At 42.7% G+C, this 26,784-nt stretch overlaps 1 long non-coding RNA gene across 1 annotated transcript; it reads right to left on the bottom strand.

Annotated features, from left to right (window-relative positions):
• Positions 1-9,560: 9,560 nt before the first annotated feature.
• LOC134807549 (uncharacterized) lies at positions 9,561-24,863 on the bottom strand. Its single transcript, XR_010148261.1, has 2 exons — positions 24,740-24,863; positions 9,561-9,811 (listed from the first exon to the last, which is right to left on the bottom strand). It is a non-coding gene; the product is annotated as an uncharacterized LOC134807549 (long non-coding RNA).
• Between the last annotated feature and the right edge of the window lie 1,921 nt (positions 24,864-26,784).

Here is a 26,784-nt window from a genome sequence, read left to right as displayed (position 1 = left end):
CGTGTGAACTCATCTTATGCCTCTGACACAATTTCTTGAGACACCGTTTGAAACTGCAGTGGCCGCTCTGGGGAATTTTCACATGAATGAGGTTTGAGAGGTTCTGTACAGCAAACATGGAAGGAGCCCCGTGAAGAGCTTCTCTTGTGGGAAAGAGACATCAATGTGTTTAATGCAGGAGACACAGTCCCTTCCTCATTTGTTTCCATACTTCAGGGATTAATAAGTGCTGGGGTTTTGTTGTACAGATTGATAAAACTGTCGAAGGCCAAGCTGTTGTCCAAAACAGGATAATTTCACTAGCTTTGAGAGTATTTGTCAAAAATATGTTTTTCTAACTTTTCTTTTTTTTTGCAAAATAACCTAATTAGCCTGATAGTCATAATTTCATACTTACTGGAAGCCAGTTCCCTCTACTTTTTTATTTAAAACAAGCTTACATTTCTTATTTTAATATTTATTTATTTATTTATTTATTTATTTGAGACAGGATATTATTCTGTCACCCAGACTGCAGTGCAGTGGCACAATCACAGCTCACCACAGCCTGGACTTCCCAGGCTCAGGTGATCCTTCCACCTCTGCCTTTTGAGTAGCTAGTACTACAGGTGCCCAACCACCACACCCAGCTACGTTTTGTATTTTTTGTAGAGATGAGGTTTTGCTATGTTTCCCAGGCTGGTCTCAAATTGCTTGGGCTCAAGCAATCTGCCCACCTCAGCCTCCAAACTTAGAATTACAGACGTGAGCCACACCATCCAGCCTCTAATTTTTTGTTTCTATCCCTCCATTTTTCTTGGGTTAGACGACATTGACTCATTATTTTTCAGAAAAGAAAACAGAGGCTCAGAGAGGTTAAGTGACTTGCCCAAGTTCACACTGCTAACCTACAGCAGGGCCAGGACTCAACTCAGACCGTGAGATGCGGCCAGCGTTTGGAACAAAAGCGTATCTCATTGTGTTGCTTCCCTCAGCACCGAGGAGAAAGGAGAGAAACTTGGGGATCATCAGACCAGCCACGCCAGAGCTCATAGCAGTCTTACTCAGTCCCACAAGCCCACAGGACGTCAGCACAAGAACCTGTTCTTAAAACCATCCAATCTCACCTCTCGATTAACAGATGTGGAGACTCAGGCCCAGAGAGGAAAAGTGATTCATTCAAGGTCGCACAGATTAGTGGCAATGCCTAGACTTGAACTGAGATGAGCAGAGTCTGGTGCACTGCCACGTCCCACCCTCCTCCTCCACAGCAGGTGCAGGGAGGGTCCATTCTTCTGGTCACTGCAGCATAGTACAGTTTTCTGTGTCAGTGCCCTTCCTCTTAGGAAGAAACATCTCTGGGCTGGGGTAGCTAGCTCCCACTTTTAGCCATGTAAAATTTCTCTCTGGGCATTTTAGGTAGGAGTGTTGTCTATATTCTTAAGTGTCCGAGTCTACTTTGGCTACAGAGATGAATTAGGAAAAATTAGACTCTGCTTTGTATGTATGCAGAGTTCTCCGTGCACGATAAAGTGTAAATGAAAAGCAGCAAATGCTATTAGCAGGAGGGCAAGCCAAAACTGCTATGCCCTTTTTAAATGTCCTCAAGTCATCCTCAAACCTACCCATGTAATTATCTTCTAAGTTCTTTCTCAAAAATGAGATTCTAAATTTCAGGGTTTATTTACAGCCAGATGATCATAATACTCCCCTGCTCAAAAAGCTTCGGTGACCCCTATTCCTTGAAATTAAAGTCACAGATTCCTATCTCATCATTCAAGGCCACCTGTGATCTGGTCAAAATCTATTTCTAGTAGTATTGCCCACTGTTTCCTTTCCAGGCACTCAACTCAGTCTACCTCCAGCTGATTAGATTTCCTAGAAATAACTACTCCTCCTTCTAAACCCCATGAACAAACGTTTTCTGAAAAGGTATTTGGAGGAAAGAGACTTTATTCCAGTGGACAAAACTGGGTGTTAGGTTTTGAAGGGAAGGCGAGGGTTAAAGAAAGACATACGTAAGAGGGTGGCTTAATAGCAAATGCAGGCTTTATGTCCAGCATAAAACCTACAGAAGTCAGGAACCAGCATAATGCCAGAGCCCACTGCTGCTTACAGGCTGGGGCAATTTATGGGCCAAAGGGGTCTGCGCAGTATGGCTTGCTGCCTGGCAGGATATTGATAAGATGTTCCCGTGATGAGATGGTTCTGGCCCTTGTTCCAGTGGGATTTCGTTGTGGTGTTCTGGGTGTTCCTCGGATCTTTGTCCAGCATGATGTGATAGAGATGTGTCTTTGGTTAGGCCCTTGTCTGCCTTGTGGTTAGGCAGGATGTTTCTCACACCCGAACCCCTGTTTCACTTTGACTAAGGTCTGCAAAATAGCAGGGAGAGCTTATGACATGGTGCAGTTTGGACTAACACTGAGAGACCAGAGTTCAGTGTAAAATGAATGTGCGTTCAGAGAACAGAGAGGAGTCGGGCTTTATAGCAAAATTTGCTGCCCAGGTTCCCCATCAGGTTCATTTGCATTTGCTTTCCTCTGATGCAGCTGAGCCCTTGATTAACCGAGCAGATGAGCTCTGATTGATTGGTTTCCAAGCCCTAAACTGGGAGTCTCTGTCAGACTGTGGCTGGCTGGTGGTGGGAGGGGCCCAGCAGCAGTTTGTCCTGGGAGCAACAGCAGGCGCTGGTTTGGCTTGATTGTGAAAAGAGGGGTCCTGTGATGCTCTTATATCTTTCTGAGAACACAGAGTATGTGATCGCTCCCACACCCGGCTGTAGCCACTGGGTTTCTGTTTTAAATATGAGTACCTCAGTGAGTCATAGGGAGTCCATTTGGTCTGTGGGCTGTGAACATACTTTAAACAATCCCAATCCTGTTCTCTCTTGACAAATCACTTTCTTTACCCAAATACAGATACTGGAGTACGTGTCTTTCCTCCCCTTAAGGACAGTACCTCTTGGGCTTACTTTAGTTAGCCCCACCTAGGAGAGAGCCTGGCACATGTTAGGTCTTAATAAACACTGAGTAAATGAATGACTGAGTTGTATGAGACATTTCATTTACCCTCCCCGGCTCCATGCCTGGGAGGAATGAGCTACCTCTGAAGATGGGTAACGTCTTGAGATTTTCACAAAAGAATATAAAGCTAGCAAGTCAAAGACAGTGTGATACTGCTTTAATTTTAGTTGTTGTTGTTGTTGTTGTTTTTTCCTGAAACACAGCACATTAGGAGTTGAGATGATGGTATTGACTGTCCTTGTGGTTTGTGTGCAATTTTTAACCAGGATTCATGGCTGGGGAAACAAAAGCACTTCTTTGCTTGCATAACTTTTTTCCCTTCCTTTATTACTTCAAAGAGGCAAGATGTGGTTTGCATTCATTTCACTGCTAATACTGCTCTCAAAGATCGCTAAAGATCTCTTCTCCCCTTACACATTCCACTCATTTGTAACCCAGATCCTCAGTGTGGCTAATGGAGGGTCCCTCAGCCCTGTAACTTCTGTGCATGAAGCAGTAGGTAGTGGGTCCAGTTATGTTAAACATTAGGTAATATCGGTATCTTTTAACCTTACTATGAGAATCTTAAAGATGGAAGCATTATCCTCTGCTTATGATTGCTGTAGGCAAGAATGTGCACCAACCCTCCCAAGAGTATAAAGATCATCACCGTCACCGTCACCATTGTAAGGTCACAGCTCTTCACAGTTCACTTATCTTTTTCCTAGTTATTCTCCCTCCTAATCATTGCCAAAGTCTTGGGAGACAGGTGTGAATCCTTCTAGGACGCAGCTGAAAAAGTTAAATGTCTTGTCCTAGAGCACACAGCTCAGCAGCACCAAGAATGAAATGTTAAATCTGGTGTTTTTCCCTCTCTGCTCTAGTGAAGCTCCGCTAGAGATTTACCAAAGTCCTTGATATTTTAACCTAGCTATCAACTTCAGCCCAGAGAAAATCTTCCAAAAGTAGATTCCAAAAGTATATTCATCCATCAACCATAACCTTAAATCTGAAGCCAGGAACTAAAAAGAAATTCTCAAGGTAACACAATTGTCATGAAGTCTCACTCCCAGGACCAATTATAATCTGGATTTTTGTCTTCATCCTTCCAGGTGTCTCTGATCCCACTGTAAGCAAACCCTGAGTCCTAGGGCCTTTCTTCCGCTTATTTCACTCTTTCTGTACACATTTTCCAGCACCTCCACCACTCACCACCCTCCAAAAAGAACTGATCCCTAAGCTTGTGCAGTGATTAACGATTTTCATGTCTTTTCTATTTGCCTGCAGTTATGCTACAAGATCTCTTGGCAAAGGACTAGCCAGGCACGCCTAATATATACATTCGTGTGATTTAACAAACTGGTTTCTACCACTTTCGGCCTGAAGTGACAGTGTTTTTTAATGTTGGTTGCAGGCAGGGGACTGTTGCCCCCTGCCAAGCACTTCAGCTTCCTTGCCCGGCCTCTCCTTGGCTTCTGTCTGTCCCCACCAGCAGCTCTTCATGGGACCCATCTTGACCCTCCAAGAAAGCAGAAAAGGAGGTTCCTGATGCAAAACCTAAAGAGCTTTCATCTGAGGAAGGTGAGTCCTTTTTAAACTATGAGGCCTGGAGAGACGTTAAAATGAGAGCAATCACACCTTACTCCCCGCTTTGAGCTATGTATTCGTCTCTTAAAACTGCTTGCTATTGCCACAAGTAGCTATGAATTAATTTTAATTTAGGATTATTATAGTGTCTCACCAGAAGCATAAACCACATCCTATAACTTAACAATAACCAATTGCTCATCAATTTTGTTTCTGTAATCCAAAGAGAGTTCCTGATCAACAACTTTGTACCAGCCCACTCTCTCGGTCCCAGTCTTTTGTTTTTAAAAACCTGCTTGGAACAAAGGCTCTAGGAAGCTCACAGCCAAGAGTACTTGGGTCTGAGTCTTCCAGGCAGCTGTCCTCACTTTGGCTCAAGTAAACTCTTTAAATTATACTTTGTGTCTCAGCCTCTGCCTTTTGGCTCAACACTGAGGGGAGTAAATGAATGGCATCTGCTCCTTCTCTGTCTGAAGCTTGGACTTCTCCTGAGAGGACTTCCTGCTCCAAGATAGGAGGGAGTCTCACTCAGAAGAGGAAGGAGCTCCTGTCTGCTGAGGACACGGTTCCATCCAATGAGGTCAGCAGGGCTATCAGCAGCTTCCGTTAATTCCGCTGGGGTAGGCGTGTGGCAAGCGGCAGTTATTTGAGCTGAGGATGCTGGGATGGATTTTTACATGAGCAGTTGGCCCTTAGATCATGAGACCAGCCTAAGTGCCCAAGGAAATGGAACAGCAGGGAGGGGGAGGGATATCACACCCACTATCAAAACTTCTTGTTAGTCTCTGGCTTCCACATCCTTCCCCAAAACTTCAGCCCAATTCACAGCCGCATTTTTTCCATCTCTTTGCCATTCCTCCATGGGAGAGCTTTCTGTTGGTACAGGAATAGCTGAGAAGTGGGAAAGAGCAAGGGTAGTAAGAGCTGCCCCCGATAATCTACAGAAAGCTTTGCTGGAATGAGGTTGCGCATCTCTGAACCTGAGCTAGATTTGTTGGGTCAGGGACCATATTTATTTACTGGCCCAAGAATTAGAAGAGGAGGTGTCTAAGAAATTCTTGTTGAATGAATAAATAAACAGCCGAGTGAGTGTTTATATGAGCCTGAAAACTGCCTGCACCAGCACAAAAGTAAAACCCCAACACCCTCAGGTCACACCTACTGGAAAAATATATGTCAGCCCCAGAAAAATGTGGGCAACATGAGGCAACTCCGGAGCAACACAGGAAACTGCCCTCCTCTTCTGGCCCCTCTTCCACTGTGATGCTCAAAATCTCATCAAGTCTGGTCATCTAATCAGCAGGATATAAGAGGCTTATTCTTCACTGCGGCCATTCCGGTTTCCTGGAAACTTGGCTTTCTCCTGACCATTTCCCCATGAGCATGGTGGTGACAAGCTTGAGCTCTGACATCAGAAAGTCCCCAGTTTGAAACCTCTAGCTTCTTACTCGCTAGCTATGAGACTTTGGGCAAATTAATCTCTAAACCTCAATTTCTCAATCTGTAAAATGTTCAAGGTCAAGCAACTCACTTTTCCACATTGTAATTGATGAAACTAAAATTCAGACTCAGATCTGCCTCACTCCACAGTCTGTGCTTTTTCCTTCCCACTCATCTTTTTCTCTTTCTATTAAAAATTTCGTAACACATTTGAGATTCTGTCTCAACTCATATCACTAAAATCATCTGTCACGTCTGATGATCATATAGAAGCCAGACTAAGATTCAGCCACAAATGTTACGCCTAAACATTTCTTATTATTTCTTTTTAATGTTTCTCATGTATACAATCAAACTCGCACCCTAGTATTATTGGCAGGCTAATATATGCCCATGAGACATGTAGCTTAAATCTCTATGGGATAGGTTAAATATTCTCCCTTTGTTTGTGATTTGAAAGCTTTCCATGGATGCTAAAGCGATTTGTTAAAATACCTTCACCTGTAAGTGTTTTTCTCTCTTAAAAGCCTGATGCATCTCTGAGTTTGTTTACTAAAATAATCTAATTTGCTCATTTTCTGTAGCCATTCCAAGCTAAATCCCAGGAAGTACTAAAGAAGCAATGCACAGACACAGTATCATACAATTTGAGACACAGTATTATACAATTGATGTGAACTTCTAGGCACAGTGTGCTCACAGTCTGTCTAGAAATAACTTTGTAGCAAGCATAGTTCCAGTCTAGCTGCCTGGCAGCCTGGCAGGATATTATTATTACTGATACTAATTTACTTTTTAATGTAAGTCTACCCAGAATATATTAAAGAAGTTTCAAGAAATCAGGATCATGGATTATAACCTGACGTAGTGCTAAGGAACCATCAGTTCCATGTAAGCATTTGGTTAGCAAGTCTTTTTCAAAGGCCATGCTTGAGAAACAGTTTTGCTCTCCCAAACAATGTGTTGTAGTTTTTTTTAGCATACTACTGTGCAGATAAATAAATGAGATATTAATGCCATTGCAAGTTCTGGCTTTGTGTAGAGTTTTCTAGTGAAGCCTGTTTAGGATCCTGGATTTGTCCAAGCTGTTCTGATTATCCCATCATTTTTAACATGGATAATCTACGATCTCTCATCTATTACATAAATTAAATTCTGGCACAAGTTCAACTGCTCTTCATTGAAACTGAGAAAAATTTTAGGATCACTTTGCTGGAATCCAAAGAAGATGTTAAATACTACCAAAAAAAAAAGGCTAAAAACTGGTTTCCAAGAATCTCTGGGGCATCCTTAAGAACTCCCCTTGCATGTTCATTAGACGGCCCTTTACCCAATGTATCTCTAATAGTCTGCTGAAAATACTCAAAGGCAAGTAATTTTCATGTAATCAACTAAACAAAATGTTTAACAAATATGGCAAATATTACTATTTTTAACTGTTTATGTAAAGTGCAAGAGAGTTATTGATTAGGAGAGTAGCTCTGAAGCTGAACAGCCTAGGTCTAAATCCCGGTTCTTTCATCAACAAGCTCCATTACTGTTGATAAGTTATTTGAATTATTGGTGTCTTAGTATCTTTCCTTATAGAGGTGATGATTGCTCCTACCTAATAGCACTGTAGCGATCATATATGCAGAGCTTATCACACTAATTGACATTCAAAAATATTAGCTCTTAAAAAATTATTATTAGAAATTTGAGAAAAAGAATCACACTAAAAAAGGATAAAAGGCATTGAAAATAATTCCCCAAAAAGAAAATAAAAATTTCTCAAATCATATAGGACTTATTTTGTAACATTAAGAGGATTCCAGTTAATTCAAATTAAATGGATGATGCCTTATCTTCACAATGACATTCCAATAGCTTGTTTTCTTATTTTAATGAAAATATGTAATGATGGTGAAGATTCAGTGAGACAGGCACTTCCATACTAGCTGCTGGAATTCTACGTTGACACAACATATTTGGTGAGCAATATGGCAATCAGAAGACTAAAAGAATGTTGCCTATTTTGTCTTGGTAATTAATTCCTCTTCTGGAAATCTTTCTTAAGTGGACAATTCCTAATTCAAAAGCTACTTACTATATAGTTATACACAAAGACATATGCTACAAAATTATTAATTACTAGGAAAACAAAATGAAATCATCTATATGTTATATAATAAAAGCATAACTAAATAAATTTCGTGTAGTCACATAAAGATATGTTTATGCAGCAGAAAATTGGAATTTATGAAAAGATTGGCATAATATAGAGACAAGTTTTCTTAGTTATCATGAACAGAAAAGTATGATGGCAGTCATGAAAAATATTCATTAAAAATTAGAGGAAAATAAATATGTCTATCTAGCTAGCTAGCTAATTTTGAGATTCTGTTTTATAACTGAAGTTTGGACTCTGTGACCCTCCCCTAAAAGTCTGTTCATCTCTTTTTTAGTTAAGACTGTTGACTGTTTTCCACAACAACCAGTAGACATCAGTGACCATTAACCACTTTTCTCATGCATTCTATTTTCCTTATTTCCAGAATACATTCCCTTAAGCTAAATACAACTTCTCCCTCTACATCTGTTTTCCATGAGCATATCTGGATTTACTGGTATATCTATCACTTCCATGTCCTTTTCAGGATTGGTGAACCATGTCATCCATTCCTGCTCCAGGCAGAAGCTTGTTCTCAGTCCTTGGTTTTGAGCTTGTGTATCTGTCTCTCTCTTTTATTTTTATTTTAGGTTCAGGGGCACAAATGCATGTAGGTTAGATGGGTAAACTCATGTCACATGGGTTTGTTGTACATATTATTTGTCTTCCAGGCACTAAACCTACTACCCAATAGTTATTCTTTCTGGTCCTCTCTATCCTTCGACCTTCTACTCTCAAGTGGGCCTCAATGTCTGTTGTTCCCCTTATTGTCTCCGTGTTTTCTCATTATTTAGCTCCCACTTATAAATGTGAACATTTGGTATTTGGCTTTCTTTTCCTTTGTAAGTTTGCTAAGGATAATGGCCTCCAGCTCTATCCGTGTCCCTGCAAAGGACATGATCTAGTTCTTTTATGTGACTGCAGAGTAGTCCATGGTGCACATGTACCACATTTTTTTTTAAATCCAGTCTGCCATGGATGGACATTTAGGTTGATTCCATGTCTTTGCTATTGTGAATGGTGCTGCAATGAACATGTGTGTATGTATTTCTTTATGGTAGAACAATAAATCACAATGTTAATGGCAGTTGGTAGAATTAATTTTAGGTAATTTCTAATCTTTTTCTTTATATTTTTCAAATATTCTACAATGAGAATACATTGCTTCTCTAATAATATTAATGCAAGCATATAAATAATTTAAGTTCCCTGGTTAATCTCACTTATTGTCTCTAAGCTTTGTGTCTCCTTGTGAAGGCAAATCTCCTGAATAAATGCTTACTTAGCACGCGCATCCACTTGGAATCCATCATCTGAAATAGTTACTGTTCATGGTGCATTGACTTTAACTTCAAACTTGGGCAACACTGGAAACAAAGAGAAATATACTTCAGCCCCCACAATCACTGGTGAGCAAAATTTATTGCAATCATGTAGCTTAAGGTGCTTCCCAGCACCAGCTTTCCCTGTATGTCCATCTGGATAGATCATATTCTGTTGCCCCAGATTCCATGTGGCACCAGTCTACATGATGGTGTCTCACTAGTCATTAACTCTTCCTTTTTCTTTTGTCTGTCCTCAGAATTTCAAGTTTTTTCCATTGTAATCTCTTAGATCTCTCCTGGCAGATTGGGCTCTAGAAAATGTATATTTCCTAGGGGAAAAAAACGACAGAAATTAGAATAACGATACTGGGGGAGGAGTGAGGAGGAGGAAAATGCTGATGATGAAGCTGACCAGGCCAAGGAAGGGAGATGAGAAAAACCAGATCAAGCTTCACCTACTCCTGCCTACGTCTAACACCAAAGGTGTTTTGTTCCATGCTTTGAATCCTTTATCTACACAGAACAACTACAAATGGCAATTGGTTACCCTACCCTTGATAGTAAATTGGTGTGTCAGTGTCTTTCCTGATTTTCTTTTCACAACAATTGAGTAACCTCCAAACACTGTTTCTGAAATCGAAGGGAATGAGAGGAATCATACAGTATGGACTGTTTTGTGACTGGCTTCCTTGTTTCCACATTATGTCTGTGAAATTCATCCCTCTTGTGGCAGACAGGAGGAGCTCACTGCCTTTCACTGTCTTGTAATCTTACATGGCCGGAGCACCCCACACTGTATCCATCCTATTCCTTCCACTTTTTGATGATGATGAATGAAGCTTCTCTGAATGTGTTTGTATATGACTTTTGGTGAACATAAGTGCTCATTTCAGTTTGGTAGATACCTAAGAAATTGAATTGCTAGGTCATGGTTTTTTCTTACATGTAGCTTTAGCAGATACTGAAAGTTTCTTATAGTTGTGGTTCAAGTTACACGCCCACCAAGTGCAGACAAAAGCACTAGTAGCTCCACACTCTTGCCAACACGTGGTATTGTTAGTTCTTTTCATTCTAGTGCATCTGGGGAATGCAGTGCTATATAACATGCATTTTCTTTCCTTTTTTCTTTTTTTCTTTCTTTCTTTTTTTTTTTGTTGTTGTTGAGACGTGGTCTTACTCTGTTGCTAAGGCTGGAGTACAATGGTGTGATCATAGCTCACTGCAGCCTCCATCTCTTGGGCTCAAGGAATTGTCCCTCCTTAGCCTCTGGAGTAGCTGGGACCACAGGCATGCACACCATGGTCAGCTTAATTTGTATTTTCTTGATAGTTAATGAAGTTGAACAGGTTTTCATATACTTATTGGCTGTGTGAATGGCCTCTTTTGTGAAATACTTATTTGACCCATTTATAAAGATTTTTATTGTCATTTGTTATTAATCTGTGGGGTTTCTTTTTCTTTTTTTCTTTTTTTTTTTTTTTTGAGACGGAATCTCACTCTGTAGCCCAGGCTGGAGTGCAGTGGCTCAATCTTGGCTCGCTGCAAGCTCCGCCTCCTGGGTTCACGCCATTCTCCTGCCTAAGCCTCCTGAGTAGCTGGGACTACAGGCACCCGCCACCACGCCTGGCTAATTTTTTGTATTTTTAGTAGACGGGGTTTCACCATATTAGCCAGGATGGTGTCAATCTCCTGACCTCCTGATCTGCCCACCTCGGCCTCCCAAAGTGCTGGGATTACAGGCGTGAGCACAAGAAATTCCCACAAGAAATCTGTGGGATTTCTTGATATATTCTAGATAAGATTTGCTTTGAAAGACATATATTGTAATAATCTTCTGCTCTGTGGCATGTCTTTTCACTCACATAAAGGTATTTTTTGATGAACCATATATTTTTTATTTTAATAAAGTTCAATTAATCTACTTTTACTATATTTTATTTTTAACAACCTTGTCAATATATTTATTATTTTTGTTTATTTACTTATTTTTATAGTTAGTGGTTTTTTATGTGTGTCTTGTATAAAAAAATTTGCCTATCCCTTTGTTATAAAGATAAACTTATTAAAAAAAAATCTAGACCTTTTTTTTCTTCAATACACCATGCTTAACACAGATCGACTTTTTTTACCCTTCATGTTTTGGTCTAGGATCCATCTCAGATTTCTTTACATCAGGACTGAGGTGGAGAGTCACGGTTTCTATTTTTCTATATGGATGTGTGGCTACCCCAGGGCCATTTATTGAAAGACCACCCTCTCCCCACTTAACTGTGCTGTCTCCCGTGTCATCTATCAGGTGTTACCGCATTTTTCACTTCTGTGCACTCTTGTTTGCGCCATTGGTCTTAGAATATATTTTTGTGCCAGCACTTCAGCGTCTTCGTTATTGTAGCTTTAAAAGAAGTGTTGCTGTCTAGCAGTTCAATCCTCCAGCTTTGTTCTTCTGTTTAAGGGCTGCCTTGGCTGTTCTTGATTCTTTGATTTTCCATGTATACTGCAGAATCATCTTCAAGGTATACCAAAAAAAAAAATGCTGGGATTTTGATTGGCATTCCACTGAATCTGTACATCAAATTAGAGAGATTTGGCATCTGGAAATATTGAGTCTTCCAATACATGAACATGATATAATCCTCCATTAATTAGGTATTTCTTTAATTTTTTTCTTAGCAATGTTTTGTGTTTCATATTTTTCAGTGTAAAGGTCTTGCCTGCCTTAGTTTTATTCCTAGGTATTTTTTGGTTTTGGTACTATTGTAAATGCTCCTTTCAAAAGTGTATTTTCCAATTGTTTACTGCCAGTATGTGGAATGCAATTGATTTAGGGGGGTTAATTTATTTCAATTGTGATATGATATATATAATATAAAATTTACCATTTAAACCATTTTTAATTGTAGAGTACAGTGGCATTAAGAATACTCACGTTGTTGTGCAACAGTTCAATTGATTTTTAATATCAGCTTTGTTGAGCTATGGTCGACATATGTTAAAATTTGCTAGCTTTAGGTGTGCAGCTCAGTGAGTTCTGATAAATGCATGCAGCCACGTGGTCATCACAATGAAGACATGGACCATTTCCAGCATCCTTCAGAGTTCCCGTGTGCCCTTTAGGGCTCCTCCCCAGCAGCCTCCCTCCTGGCCTTCAGTATCCACAGACCTGCTTTCTCACATTGTCATTTTGCCTTTTCTAGAATTTCAGGTAAAAGAATCCTACAGTAGGTATCTTTTGTGTCTGGCTGCTTTCACTTAGTGTAAAGCTCTTGAGAGGTATCCGTGTTAGATGTGTATCGGTAAGTTGCCCTGTTTTATTACTGAATATATTGCGCTCTATGGATGTACCACAGTTTGTTTATCCATTTATCAGCTGAAGGCCACTTGGGCTGCTCTCGGTTTGTGGGGAGCAGAGGGAAGCTGCTGGAACATTCTTGTACAGATTGTTGTGTGGAAATCTGCTTTTATTTGTCCTGGATAAACACTTAGGGGAAGGATCACTGGGTCTTATGTTTGACTTTATAAGGAACTGCTGAACTGTTTTCCACAGCAGCTGTGCCATCTTCTATGTCCGTCAGCACCGTGTGAGAGTTCCCCTGCTCTGCAGGCTTGCCAACGCAGATGTGTCTTTTGATTTCACCTGTTCTAGTGTGGATACCGTTGTGGTTTCAAGTTGCATTTCCCTAATGAATAATGATGTTCTGAATCTTTTCAGGCACTTTTTTTTTTTTTTTTTTTTTTTTTTTTTGCCATTTTGTATACTTCTCTGGTGAAGTGCCTGGTCAAGCCTTTTACCCATTTAAAAAATCAAACTGTTTTCTTATTGATTTATAAGATATAAGCTAGGCATAGTTGCATCTGCCTGTAGTCTTAACTACTTGGAAGCCCAAAGCAGGATGATCACTTGAGCCCACGTGTCTGAGGTCAGCCTGGGCAACATGGTGAGACCCTGTCACTAAAAATAAACAGAAAGTAAAGATACATATATATCTCACTGTGCTAGGCTGAATGATGGCCTCCCAAAGATATTCGCAACCTAATCTGTAAAAACTGTGAGTTTCTTACCTTACCTGGCAAAAGGGACTTTGCAGATGTGATTCAACTAAGGATGTTGAGATGGGGAGATTCTCCTGGGTTACCTGGCTGGGTCTGATGTAATCACAGGAGTCCTCATTAGAGGGAAGCAGAATGACCAAAGTCAGAGACGGAGATGTGGCCGTAGAAGCAGAGGTCCATGTGCTGCGGGGCCATGAGCCAAGGAACCCACGCCGCCTCTGGGAACTGGGAAAGGCAAGGGAGCAACGTCTCCCTGGAGCTCCAGAGTGAGCCAGCCCTGATGACACCGTGACTTCAGCCCTCGGAGACTGACTGTGGACATCGGACCTCTGTCACTGTAAGATCCTAAGTTTATGTTCTTTTTTGGGAATATGCACTCTCTCTTCAGTGGAGGACTTGAAGCTGGCTCTTCTGATTCTAAGTCCATGTTGATTTTTTCCTACCATTGTTCAGGGTAGAAGGGAGCAGTATCTCAGGTGGTGGGAACAGTGCGAGAAAGCCCCCAGGTCAACATGCACGCTGCCGCGCAGGGAGCAGGCTCCTCTCAGATTAAGCAGCGTGTGCTGGGACTGCGGGAGGTGAGTTCCAGTGGGTGGATCCACTAGGCTTTGGAAGCAGAGAGTTTGGGCTGGAGATGGTGAGAAACCACATAGTGGTTGGAGCATTTTGGGGTTTGTCAGAAGGGTCAGGGCTGCTGGCTGGGGTAGGAGCAGGTGCTGGGGAGACAGCACTGGCCTGCCCACCTCACTGGGCTCTGACAGGAGGCATGCCAGGTGTGCTGTTCATTATTATTTCAGAACAGTGCTGCTTAACTCCATGGACCAAGCTGCTTCTGTGAATGAGGGGTAGGGAATCCCAGAGGCCAAGGCCGCCTCATCTCTCAGGGACCTTCTGGCTCATTAGATGGCCTCGTCCCTCAATCTTCTCCAAACTGGTGCTGGCTTCCCTGAGGATGCTCTGAGCTGGTGCCATTAACCTGGGCAGCACTTCTCTCCGGTCCACACGCACTTCACTCTATTATCCTGCACCCTGAAAAGGCATGGATTTTGTTGAACGGGGCCTTGTGCATCAGAAGCCAAGTGCACCTCTGGGAGCTGGAATGTATGCAGTGGCCATCTTTGCTGCTTCTGCCCTGGTGCCACACTCTGAAGAGTGAGAACATGGGCAGGGTGGTCAATGGCTTCACACCTCTGTCTCCCCACCAGGATCTCTGGCTGAGACTCAGGGTCCGAGGACCCAGGGTGCCTCCAGACCACAGACCAGTGAATTTTCTGTTCTCTTTTCAACTTCTTCCCAGCCTAGGGCAGTTCAAAGCCAGCTTCTTTCAGGAAGCCTGCCCTGATAGTGCCACCCAACTACAAACATTTATTTTCTGTGCTGCATATTTTCAGTGCTAAGTGATTGTGCATTCAACCTTTCAGTACACATGGTCTCCTGTGGTTCTCTAGTCCTTCTGGAGAAGCAAGTGTGAGACGGATGCCTCGTCTGGTGAGGTTACAGACTTTCTGAGGATGGGGAGCAATCTTTCTTCATTTGTATCATGTCTCACCAAATAGATAAACCATTGGAGGACAGGTACTGTATGACATGAAAATAAAGTTTATGGTGCCCTCCTGATCATTGTTCAGTAAACTCTTCAGGGAAAGGAGTGGAGAGATCATTAGTTCATTGGAAAAGGTATTTCTTGCCTAGAGGGGTGGATTCCTAAATTTAGGGCTAAATGTGTCATGCAGCTCTAAATTTCTACACCATGAGAAGGTAGTCCCTTTTGCTTCTTTTATGTACAATCCATGCATTTGTTCCACAGACATCTGATGTTTACTGAATGCCCTGTGCAACAGAGATTGAGGATTCAAAGGTGAACAACAGATGATCTTTCTCTGCAGGGGGCTGTCTCTATGCACATCACTCACAAATATCCATCTACGGTCCCTCACAAATATCCATCTACAGTCCCAAGCTCCTTCCCCTAATCCACGTCCTGTGTTAGGTGTTGGGCAAACTTTCCAGGTGTCAAGATGCAGACAATAGACCTGCAGCCCCCAGAGGAGCTGAGATAATGCTACTCCTTTCGAGGAGGGGCACATGACATCACCTGACCTGTTGAAGCAGTGGACAGAGTGGGGTTTGGGGGATCCTAACCAGAGTAGCTAGCCCTCCCCACCTGCGTGTCTTGTATCTGTAGGCTCTGCATCCATAGATTCAACCATGTTGGGTAAAACTGTTCAAAAAACATTGCATATGTGCTGAACATGTACAAGCTTTTCTTTTTATCATAATTCCCTAAACAACTATTGACATAGTATTTACATTGAATTAGGTATCACAAGTAATCTAGAGCTTATTGAAAGTGCATGCAGGGTGTGCATAGGTTGTCTGCAAATGCTGCACCATTTTATATCAGGGGCTTGAGCACCTGCGCTGTTGGTATCTTTAAGGGAGGATCCTGAAACCAATCCCCAATAATTACTAAGGAACGACCGTATTTGGGTTTTGACAGAAAGCTGAGAAACCCAGAATGTTAGAAATAACCTCCTAACAGTAGGAAGCTGAGTTAAAATCAGGAAAAGCCAGCGGTTAAATTCAGTCTTTTTACACACAAGAGCAAGCCACATGTTCTACAGCAATGGAGGAAAAACTCAGTGATTACCCAATGAAGTGAATAAAAGCTGCAGTGATAGTTACAACAGCACGACAACAGGTGATATTGAGAAGCAAGATCTCATTTAGGGTTTGTTGGAGGGAGCCACAGCCACTAAGAATGCAGCCTCCTTTGGAAGCACTGACCTGGCCCCTGCGCCCATGGACGTGGGAATAGTGTGGGAGCTGGCAGAGTCTCAGCAACCTCTCAATCTAGTTTGTCTCCTTAGACAACATCCATCTCCCCCATTCTCCATCAGCTCCTTTTCCAGCTTCCCCTTCCTGCCCTTGTGTTTGTAAGGCCGGGAGGGAGGTGTCTGGGCTTATGACAATGTCTCACATTGCCCCAGGAGAGGGCAGCAGATCATTCTCCCATCCCAGGTGCCTCCTCTGCACTGTCCAGGATTCCAGTGAATTTTCGAGGGTTATTGAAAATTACCTGGCTCATGGGAGCCAGGCTCTGTGCTAGGCACTGGGAATGCAAAGCCAACTGAGATATGGGGCTCTGCTCTGCAGGAGCTGGTGGTGTAAAAGGGTGAGGCAGCCATGGAAACAGATGCAGGGCCAAACAGTGGGGTCAAACGCTGGGGCAGAAGGCTCTTCAGGGGACTGTGGGATCCCCGGAAAGTGGGGAGAGGAGGGGTCTCAGAAAACACCCAGCAGGAAGAGGTGCTTGAGCTGAGTCTTGGAAGCCGGCAGGTTTTCCTGGTTCCTAGGCCAGGCAGGGCACCCCAGGCAGGGGAGCTGGGCTGAGTGTGACACCACAGGGCGAGCTGGGGCTTGAACACAGGGTGCTGAGGGCAGGAGGGGTCTCAGGGAGGGGACGATCATGGAGGGCTGTCCTGCATGCCCATGCTAAGGAGTCTGGACCAGGGCCTGGAAGGATCCGATAAGCCCCCGAAGGGTTTCATTAGGAGAACAACCAGAGCAGACCTGCACTTTAAAATGACAGCTCCCTGTTCTGCCTGTGGAGGATAGACGTGGCAGGATGGAGAAGGGCAGGCCTGAAGGCCACTGGCCCCGTCAGCTGGGCTTGAACTAGGTGGAGGGAGCGAGGGCAGTTGTCTGAACTAAGGCAGGAGCAGTGGGAAGGGCAGTGAGGTGAACAGGAGGTTGAAATGACAGGTTCTGGTCTTTGGCTAGATGTGGCCAGATGAGGGCAGAAGTCTCCCAGGTTTCTGGCTTCAGTGGCTGGTGTAAGTGTTGGTGGAGCTGAACACAAGGGTGGAGGAGCGATCTCGGGAGAAAGATTATGAGTCATTGACAAATATGGGGCGTCTCCCCAGACCCCACTATTTCATTTCCCACTGCACCCTCTTATCTAGATCCTTGGTATTTTTCACTGGTTTTGAGACAGTGCCTTCCTGTTGGGTCTTGTAAGGTCCAGTCTCTCCTCTTGTTGGAAGAGCCTGTGAATTCTTTCACTGCAAGTTTATGAACAGCCTTCCCGGGCCAGGCACTGTGATGAGTTCCTTCTCCCATACAGCTCATGGCCTGGTACAGAGGGGAGAAGGTGAAGGAAGAGATAGATGGTGAGGCTGATGGTTGTAGTCCAATATGCAGTGTGGTCTCATAAGTGAAGAACAGGCTGCAAGGAGAACATTCCAGGACAGGCCTGCGATCTGGACTTCAGTGTTGAGGTGGTTTCCTAAAGAAATTGTCTGGGCTCAGCTGGATGTGCAGGGGCTCCTGAGTGACAGGCTGTGGAGACGGGCTTCTCTGGGGCTGGAAGGAGCCAGTGCAGTGCCCGACCCTGTGGCATAGAACGTGAGAAGTGGGCAGCCTCCGCTTGAGAGGATGCCGAGGGTGGTCAGCAAGGATAACTAATGGTGGCAGGGCCTGATGGGGTCAGCTTGCACCAAGTTGGGTGGAGAACGAGTAGCTCCAGGCCTCCCACAGTGGACAGATCCTCAGGCCTGGAGGGGTGTCCTTCTGAAGGAGCATTCCCAGTCTCTGACGAATGAGGCCTGGGTCTCTGGCTGGAGTTGGAGTGGGTCTGTGTCTGGAGGGGGCACTTGGGCTCTGGAAAGAGGCTACAAACTCTAGACTAGGCTGGGCAAACTATGGCCAGCTCCTGTTTTATCAGAATGCACCTTTATATTCTCCTTCATGTATGTATTGTCCATGGTTGCTTTAGTGAGTTGAGTAGTTGCAACAGAGATCACATGGCCTGCAAAGCTTCAAACATTTCCTAACTGGCTTTTTATGGAAAAGGTTTCCCAAGCCCTGCTCTAAACTGGCAGGCAACTTTCTCAGAGATAGTTCAGGCCTAGTCTCCATGTGTGGACAAGATGAGCCCATACCGTGAAGCTGGATCTCCCAAAACGCACATCTGTCTCAGGTCTTATAAAGCTGTGAATCATTTAGTGTGTGAACATACATGTGGTCATGTGTGAATATGCATGTGGTCACCTGAGCACACATATGGTCGTATATGAACATGCATGTGGTCACATGTGAATGTGCATATGGTGGCATGTAAGATGCACATGGTCGTGTGAACATGCATATGGTTGTGTGAATATACATATGGTCCTGTGAACATACATATAGTTGTGTGTGAACATGCACGTGGTTATGTGTGAACATGCATATGGTTGTGGGAACATAGATATGGTCGTGTGTGAACATGCATGTGGTTTGTTTGACGCATGTGGTCATGTGATGTGAGCTTGAGGTGCACCGTCAGGCTGGGATGGGCCTTCCCAGGGTGGACTCAGCCACTTGCTGCAAGAGACCACTTCCTGAATCCTGGTCCTAAGCCTCTGAGCCTTTGCTCGGCACCAAGAAGCAACTCTGTTGATACCGACCGAGATTCAGATGCCTGAACCTGACCTTCTACACACGTGGCCCTAGTGGATCATTCCAGCCTCAGTTTCCACGTCTCCCCAAATGCCTGCTAAATGTGTCAGCCAAACCTGACTACTTCCCATTCTGCACACATACTTTGTCCACCTTGGTGGCCGAATCCTTTGGAGCCCACCTCTCACATTCAGCTCCCGGTTCTTGGTTATTTTGGGCTCCTGTCTCGTGTGCTCTATCAGGTTCTAGGCTTTGCAGGAGTGAGTTCTATGTCTCCACTCGTTTCTATGTGCCTCGTAGGACTGGCTCTTGGGAGGGTCTTCATGGTGACTGAGGCCATGGATCCTTAGCCCTGTAGCTTGAATTCACTTGGCACTCAAACACTCATCCTGAAATGATGCTCTGAAAGTGATGCTTCCAGTCAGTTAAGGATCCACTGTATTATGGATCTCCAGCACCCAATGCCTGGCACATAAGAAATGAATGAAAAGTAGTGAATGATCTCAAGTATGTCTACAAGGCGAGAGGAAAGTGATCCTACTCACCAGACATGCTAGGGAGGCATTTGGCGCTGTTGGCTCTGCTGTTGCACAATAGGCCTGGGACTCTGAAGGCTGGCACTTCCTCATCCTAAACCTCAAATTTTAATGAATTACCTCCAAGTGGGCAAAGGTCCATGGGCCAGGGTTCTTGGTGTAAATAACCCACCTCTTTTGGGTGTGGTTAATGGACAGGGACTATACGAAACTAAAAACAATGTTTGAATGCTGACTTCCTGTCAGCCATGGTGATGAAGCACTCTGTATACATGACCTTATTCAATGCTCACTACAAACCCATGAAGCAGATTTTTAGAAAAACTTTCTATTTGGAGCATTTTAAACAAGAGGATAGGGTAATGAGCTTTCACCTCCTTATCAGCAGATTTAAATATTTGTTAACTCATGGCCCATCTTGTTTCCTGTATACTCCCACCCACTTATCCCCCTCTCTTGTTATTTTAAAGCCAATCCCGGACATTATGTAATTTCATCTGTGAATATCTTAGTATGTATCTGTAAAAGAAAGGGACTAATGTTTTGTTGTTTTTGAAACAGGGTCTCTGTTGCCCAGGCTGGAGTGCTGTGGTGTGATCATGGTTCACTACAGCCTCAACCTCCTGGGCTCAAGAAATCCTCCCACCTTAGCCTCCTGAATAGTTGGGATTGCAGATGCACACCACCAGGCCCAGATAATTTTTTTATTTCTATTTTTGTAGAGATAGGGCCTTTCTATGTTGCCTGGGCTAGTCTAGAACTCTTGATCTCAAGTGATCTTCCTGCCCTGGCCTCCCAATGTGCTGGGATTATAGGCATGAGACACCATACCCAGTGATAAGAACTTATTATTTATTTATTTATTTTTGAGACAGAGTCTTGCTCTGTCATCCATGCTGGAATGCAGTGGCGGAATCTCAGTTCACTGCAACGTCCGCCTCCTGGGTTCAAGTGATTCTCCTGCTTCAGCTGCACGAGTAGCTGGGATTACAGGTGTGTGCCACCACATCTGGCTAATTTTTTTGTATTTTTTTTTTTTTTTTTTTTTTAGTAGAAATGGGGTTTTGCCATGTTGGCTAGGCTGGTCATGAACTCCTGGCCTCAAATGAGCCTCCCGCCTTAGCATCCCAAAGTGCTGCGATTACAGGCATGAGCCACCGTGCCCAGCCAAGAACTCTTTTAAAAAAAAACAAAATTGCAATACCATTATCATACCAACCATCGCACACTACTATTCTTTAATACTACCAACTACCCTACTGTCTCCAAATTTCCAGTAATTTCATTTTTTTGTTAGTTTGTTTGAATCAAAATCCAAATAAAGTCTCTCCTTATGATTGTTTGATTTGCCTGTTAGTATTTCTGGATCTATAGGTTTCTCCTTTCATCAATTGTTTCTCCTTTGCAATTTATTTATTGAAGAAACAAGACTGTTTCCCTGTATTTCAGATCTTGCTAAATGTATCCTCATTATGGTGTTTCTCATAGTTTGGATTTTGCTAATTGTATCCTTGTGGTGTTTAACTTGGTTTTCACTTTGTTCTCTCTATTTACTATAAATTAGTGGTACGATCTAAAAACTTGGTCAGAGGCAGGTTGGATTTGTGGGGCAGGGTAAAAATACTTTGCTAGGTTCTTCCATCAGGAGGTGTGTACTGTCCGGCTATATATATACACACACACACACATATATATATATACACACATATATATACACATATATATACATATATATACATACATACATATATATACACATATATACATATATACGTATATACGTATATATATACGTATATATATATATACACACACACATATATATATATATATATATTTTTTTTTGGCGATGTTGCCAGCCACTGATCGATTATGGGTTGAACAATGGTGGTATTGTGATATCATTCCTGCTCATTTTTGAGCTGTCATACTTCTACAAAGAGATACTGCTACCCTGAGAACAGCCTTGTAGAAGAAAAAAATAAAATGAAAAAGTAAATATAAAAAGAGATACTTCTCTTTATAAATTATTGTGTTACCCAGTTGTACAATTTATATAGAAAAGGCCAGGTAGTTGCTTTATTTATTTGTTTAGATAGGGTCTCTCTCACTCTGTCACCCACGTTGGTGTGCAGTGACGCAATCACAGCTAACCACACCCTCAACCTTCCTGGCTCAAGGGGTCCTCGCACCTTTGCCTCCCAAGTAGCTGGGACCACAGACACACAGCATCAGGCATGGCTCATTTTTAAAATGTTTTTTAGAGACGGAGGTCTCCCTATGTTGCCCAGGCTGGTCTCGAACTCCTATGCTCAAGTGATCTTTCTGTCTCTGCTTTCCAAAGTGCTGAGATTACAGTCCTGAGCCACCCTGCCTGGCTCACTCTTATTTTTAATAAAGAATCATTATGAATGCAGAGATTTAAACGTATTTGATGTATTTCAGTCCATTGCAATTATTATACTTATTGATATAGAAAATGTTCTATCTTTGGTCAGAAGGAGTTCCTTCAGATTGGCTCTTGAAGCATGTTGATACCATCCTAATGATCTTTGATAGATTCCTTGCTATCTAGAGTGACAATATGTTCCAGTCTTGTCTTAAGCATTTCTAGCCCAGACCTGGAATCATCAATTTCTCTAAGCCTTGGTTTCCTTTAGTGGGTAAGGGTATTTGAGGACCACAATCTTGGTGCTAAGGGTCGATGTTACAGTTTTAAAAGTTTTTTTTTTTTAATTGACAGCTTTAATTGAGGTAGAATTTACCTACTAAAATTCACCCCTTTTAAGTGTACAATTCAGTGATTTTTAATATATTTAGTCTATGTACAGAATTGTGCAACCATCACTAAAATCTACTTTTGAAACATTCCATCATCCCAGAAAGAAAAGTTGTGCCTATCAGAGTCACTCTTCATTCTCATCCCCAGTCCTAGGCAACCACTAATCTACATCAGGCAATTCTGGACATTTCATATAAATTGAATCAGTCAGTGTGTGTTATTCTGCATCTGGCTTCTTTCACAAAGCTTTGTGTTGTTGAGGTTAATCAGTGTGGTAGCGTGCATCAGAATTTTCCTTTTATTGCTGAATAGTATTCCGTTATACACCACACTTTTTTTTTTTTTTTTAATCTCTTCACCGGATGATGGGCATTTGTGTTGTCTCCGCCTTTTGGTTCTTGTGAATGGTGCTGCCATGAACATTCACATACAAGTCAGTGTGTGGGCATAGACTTTCATTTTCCCTGGACAGGTACACAGAAGTGAAGTTGCTGGGTTTAAGGCAATTCATCTAACATTTTGAGAAACTGTCATACTGTTTTCCCAAAAAATAGCTGCACTATTTTACATTCCCACCAGCAATCTATGTGGGTTTTGATTTTTCCACATCCTCTCCAGCACTTGATATTATTTTTCTGATTGGTTATAGTCCTTCTAGCAGGTGTGAAGTGACTTCTCATTGTGAATTGAATTGCATTTTCCTAGCAATTAACGGCATTGAGCTGTTTTTAATGTGCTTTTTGGACTTTAATACATCTTTTTTGGATGGTTCTTTGCCCATTTTAAATAGGATTGTCTCTCTCTTTTTTCTTGGAGACAAAGTCTCTCTCTGTCACTCAGGATGGAATGCAATGGCACGATCTCAGCTCACTGCAACCTCCGCCTCCTGGGTTCAAGCGATTCTCATGCCTCAGCCACCCAAGTAGCTGGGATTACAGGCATGCACCACCACACCTGGCTAATTTTTTGTATTTTTAGTAGAGATGGGGTGTAGCCATGTTGGCCAGGCTGGTCTCGAACTCCTGTCCTCAAGTGATCTGCCCACCTTGGCCTCCCGAAGTGCTGGGATTACAGGCATGAGCCACCACGCCTGGCCTGGATCATGTTTTAATATTGAGTTGTAAGAGTTCTGGATATGTCACTTACTAGAGATATGATTTATAAATATTTTCTCATTCTGTGGGTTGGGAGAAGCCTTTCTTGTGTCTTTTGATGTGCCAGGGTTTTTAATTTGGCTGATGTCCAATTTGCCATTTTTTCCTTTTCTCACTTGTGGTTTTGGTGTTGTATCTAAGGCATCATTGCCTAACACAAGATCACAAGGATTTACTTCTATGTTTTCTTCTAAGAGTTTTATAGTTTTAGTCCTTACATTTAGGTATATGACTCATTTTAAGTTAATTTTTGTGTGTGGTGGTAGTTAGGGACTCAGTGTTTTTGCACGTGGATATCCCATTGTCCCACCACCGTTTGTTGAAACAACTATTCCTGGCTGGGTGTAGTGGCTCACACCTGTAATCCCAGTATTTCGGAAGCTGAGGTAGGAGGATCACTTGAGTCCAGGAGTTTGAGACGAGCCTGGGCTACATAGTGAGATACTCATCTCTTAAGAACCAAAAAATGAAGAAAAAGAAAAGACTATTTCTTTCCAAATGATTTTTCTTGGTGCCTTTGTCAAATCAATTGATTGTAAATGTAAGGGTTTATTTCTGGGCTTTCAATTTTTTAAATTAGTTAATTTTTTGGAGGCAGTGTCTTACTATGTTGCCCAGACTGGTTTTGAACTCCGAGCTCAAGTCATCCTCCCCTCTCAGCCTCCCAAGTAGCTGGGACTATAGGTGTGTGCCACCATGCCCAGCTAATTTTTAGTTTTATTTTTCTAGAGATAGGGTCTTGTTATGTGGCCCAGGCTGATCTCAACTCCAGGCTCCAAGGGATTCTCCCTCATTGGCCCCCCAAAGTATTGGGATATCAGGAGTTAGCCACCATCCTTGGCTTTTTATTTACTTATTTTTTTTCTTTACTCACACGATCTTTCTCTCTGTTGCCTGACCTGGAGTGTGGTAGCCAATCATAGCTCACTGAAGGCCAAAATTCCTAGGCTCAGGTGATCCTACCATCTCAACTTCCTGAGTAGCTAGGATTACAGGTGTGCACCGCCATGCCTGGCTAATTAAAAGCAAATTTTTAAAATTGATTTTGGTACATTGATACAAAAAAATGTTTTGTATGTAGACACAGGTCTCACTGTGTTGCCTAGGCTAGTCTTGAGCTCCTGGCCTCAAGGGATCCCCTTGTCTCGGTCTCCCAAAGTGCTGAGATTACAGGTGAGAGTACTTGCCTGAGCTTTCAATTACATTCCATTGACCTATACATCTGTCCTTATGCTGGTACCATACTCTCGATTACTTTGTAAGTTTTGAAGTTAGGATGGTAAGTCCTCCCACCTTGTTCTTTGTCAGGATTGTTTTGCTTATTCCGTGTCCTTTGCATTTCCATGTGAATTTTAGGATTCACTTGCCGATTTCTGCAGAAAAGGCAGCTGGGATTTTGGCAGGAATTGGGTTGAACCTGTAGACCAATTTTGAGAGTGTTGATATCTTAGTAACATTTAGTTTTCAGATCTATGAACAAGTAACATCTTTCATTTCTTTAGGTCTTTAATTTCTTTCAACAATGTTTTGAAGTTCTTAGTGTACAAGTTTTCCTGTTGTTAAATTTATTTCTAAGTATTTTATTATTTTGGATGCTATTGTGAATGGAATAATTTTCTTAATTAATTTCATTCTTGGACTGTTCATTGCTAGTGTATAGAAATACAAATGATTTTTCTATGCCGATTTTGTGAACTTGCTGAACTAGTTCTAGGGTTTTTTTTTTTTTTTTTAGGGGATTCCTTAGGATTTTCTGTATACAAGATCATGTCATTTGTGAGTAAGACAGTTTTACTTCTTTTCTAGTCTGGATTCTGTTGTATATGGATCGCCTAATTGCCTGGGCCAAAACCTCATTACAAAACTGAATAGACCTGCTGAACATGGCCATCCTTGTCTTATTCCCAATCTTAGGGGGTAAGCATTCAGCCTTGCACCATTAAATGTGTTAACTGTAAGGTTTTCACAGATGCTTTGTATTATGTTGATGAAGTTCCTTCCTGTTTCTAGTTTGTTGAGAATTTTTTTTTTTTCCATGCATGGGTAGATAATTTTACTCTGATTTACAGAAAAGGAAATGGTTATTCAAGCAGCCTGCCTCCAGACCAAGCCCTGGATTATGGTGCTCTCTACAGCACTCTCTTCCGTTTAATTTTCCCTCTGCACCTCCTCTAAATTCTCTTTCAGCTCACTGGGGAATGTTGGTGTTCTCCAGGATTCTCAGCACTTTGCTTGGGTGCTTCTCTGCTGAAGTGGGAGAATGGATTCAGCCATCACCTGCAAGCTGATGACTCCACATTCCCTGTTTTCTGCCCTGAGCTCTGGTGAATCCTCATGCTCCCAAGACTTGGATCCACTTGGATACGGTCAGGAAATCTCAAACCCATCCTGTCCTAGAATGCCCTGTTATCCCTCTCCACTCAAGTGGTCTTCTCTGCCTCTATTTTCAACATTGTATGCTTCTGCCATTTGCCCTGTTCCAGCCTGAAACCTGGGCGTGATCCAGCACTTTTCCCTTTCCTTGACCCCTCCTCTCACCTTTTCTAATCAGTGGCCAAGTCTGACATATTTTTTCTCCTCACCTCCACTGCTACTGATACAGGAGGTAAAGAAATTATTTAGGCAGATAGTGAGGGGAACAGAGTCCTTGGCAGAGCTTCCCTTCTAACAAAAAGCAGCCCAACAAATTTTTTTTCTAACAAAGAGCAGCCTGAAAAATTGAGCTGCAAACGTAGATAAGCAAGCTGGAAGCTTGCACGGGGGAATGCTGGCAGCTGTGCCAATAGAAAAGGGCTACCTGGGGGTCGGGCATGTCCAACATGGAGGGCCCATCTTCCCTTTTCTGTCACCACGTGTGCAGTAATAGAGAAATGGGCAACATGGCGCGGCTCAGGCAGAGAACCCACCTGCATAATACAAGATTAGGGAGAGGGCGACTAGAATTTCGCACCCTATGCAAACAACACACCTGGTCTAAGCAGTTTTTCACGCCCTATGCAAATGGCATGCTTGGTCTGACTAGTCTTTCATGTCCTGTGTAAATCAGACACCACCTGCTCACCAGCTCATCTTAAAACCCTCTGCATTTGGCTGTGGACCGGCAATCCATTTCTCTGTGACCCCTCTCTGCAGCAGAGAGCTTTTCTTCTGCCTGTTGAACTTCCACTCTTACCTCACTCTTTGTGAGTCCGCATCCTTGTTCTCCATGGCTGTGAGACCACAAACTTCAGGTGATACTCCAGTCAATGAGGCCGTTTCATTACTGCCTTGCTCCTGCCTCCAGTCTCATTCCCCTCAAATTCACCCTCCACTTTACCAACAGAGCAATTTCTCTGAAT

Source organism: Pan troglodytes, chromosome 10 (genome assembly GCF_028858775.2).
Source record: "Pan troglodytes isolate AG18354 chromosome 10, NHGRI_mPanTro3-v2.0_pri, whole genome shotgun sequence".
Classification (NCBI taxonomy): Eukaryota; Metazoa; Chordata; class Mammalia; order Primates; family Hominidae; genus Pan; species Pan troglodytes.
This window is presented reverse-complemented; position numbering and strand designations above follow the sequence as displayed.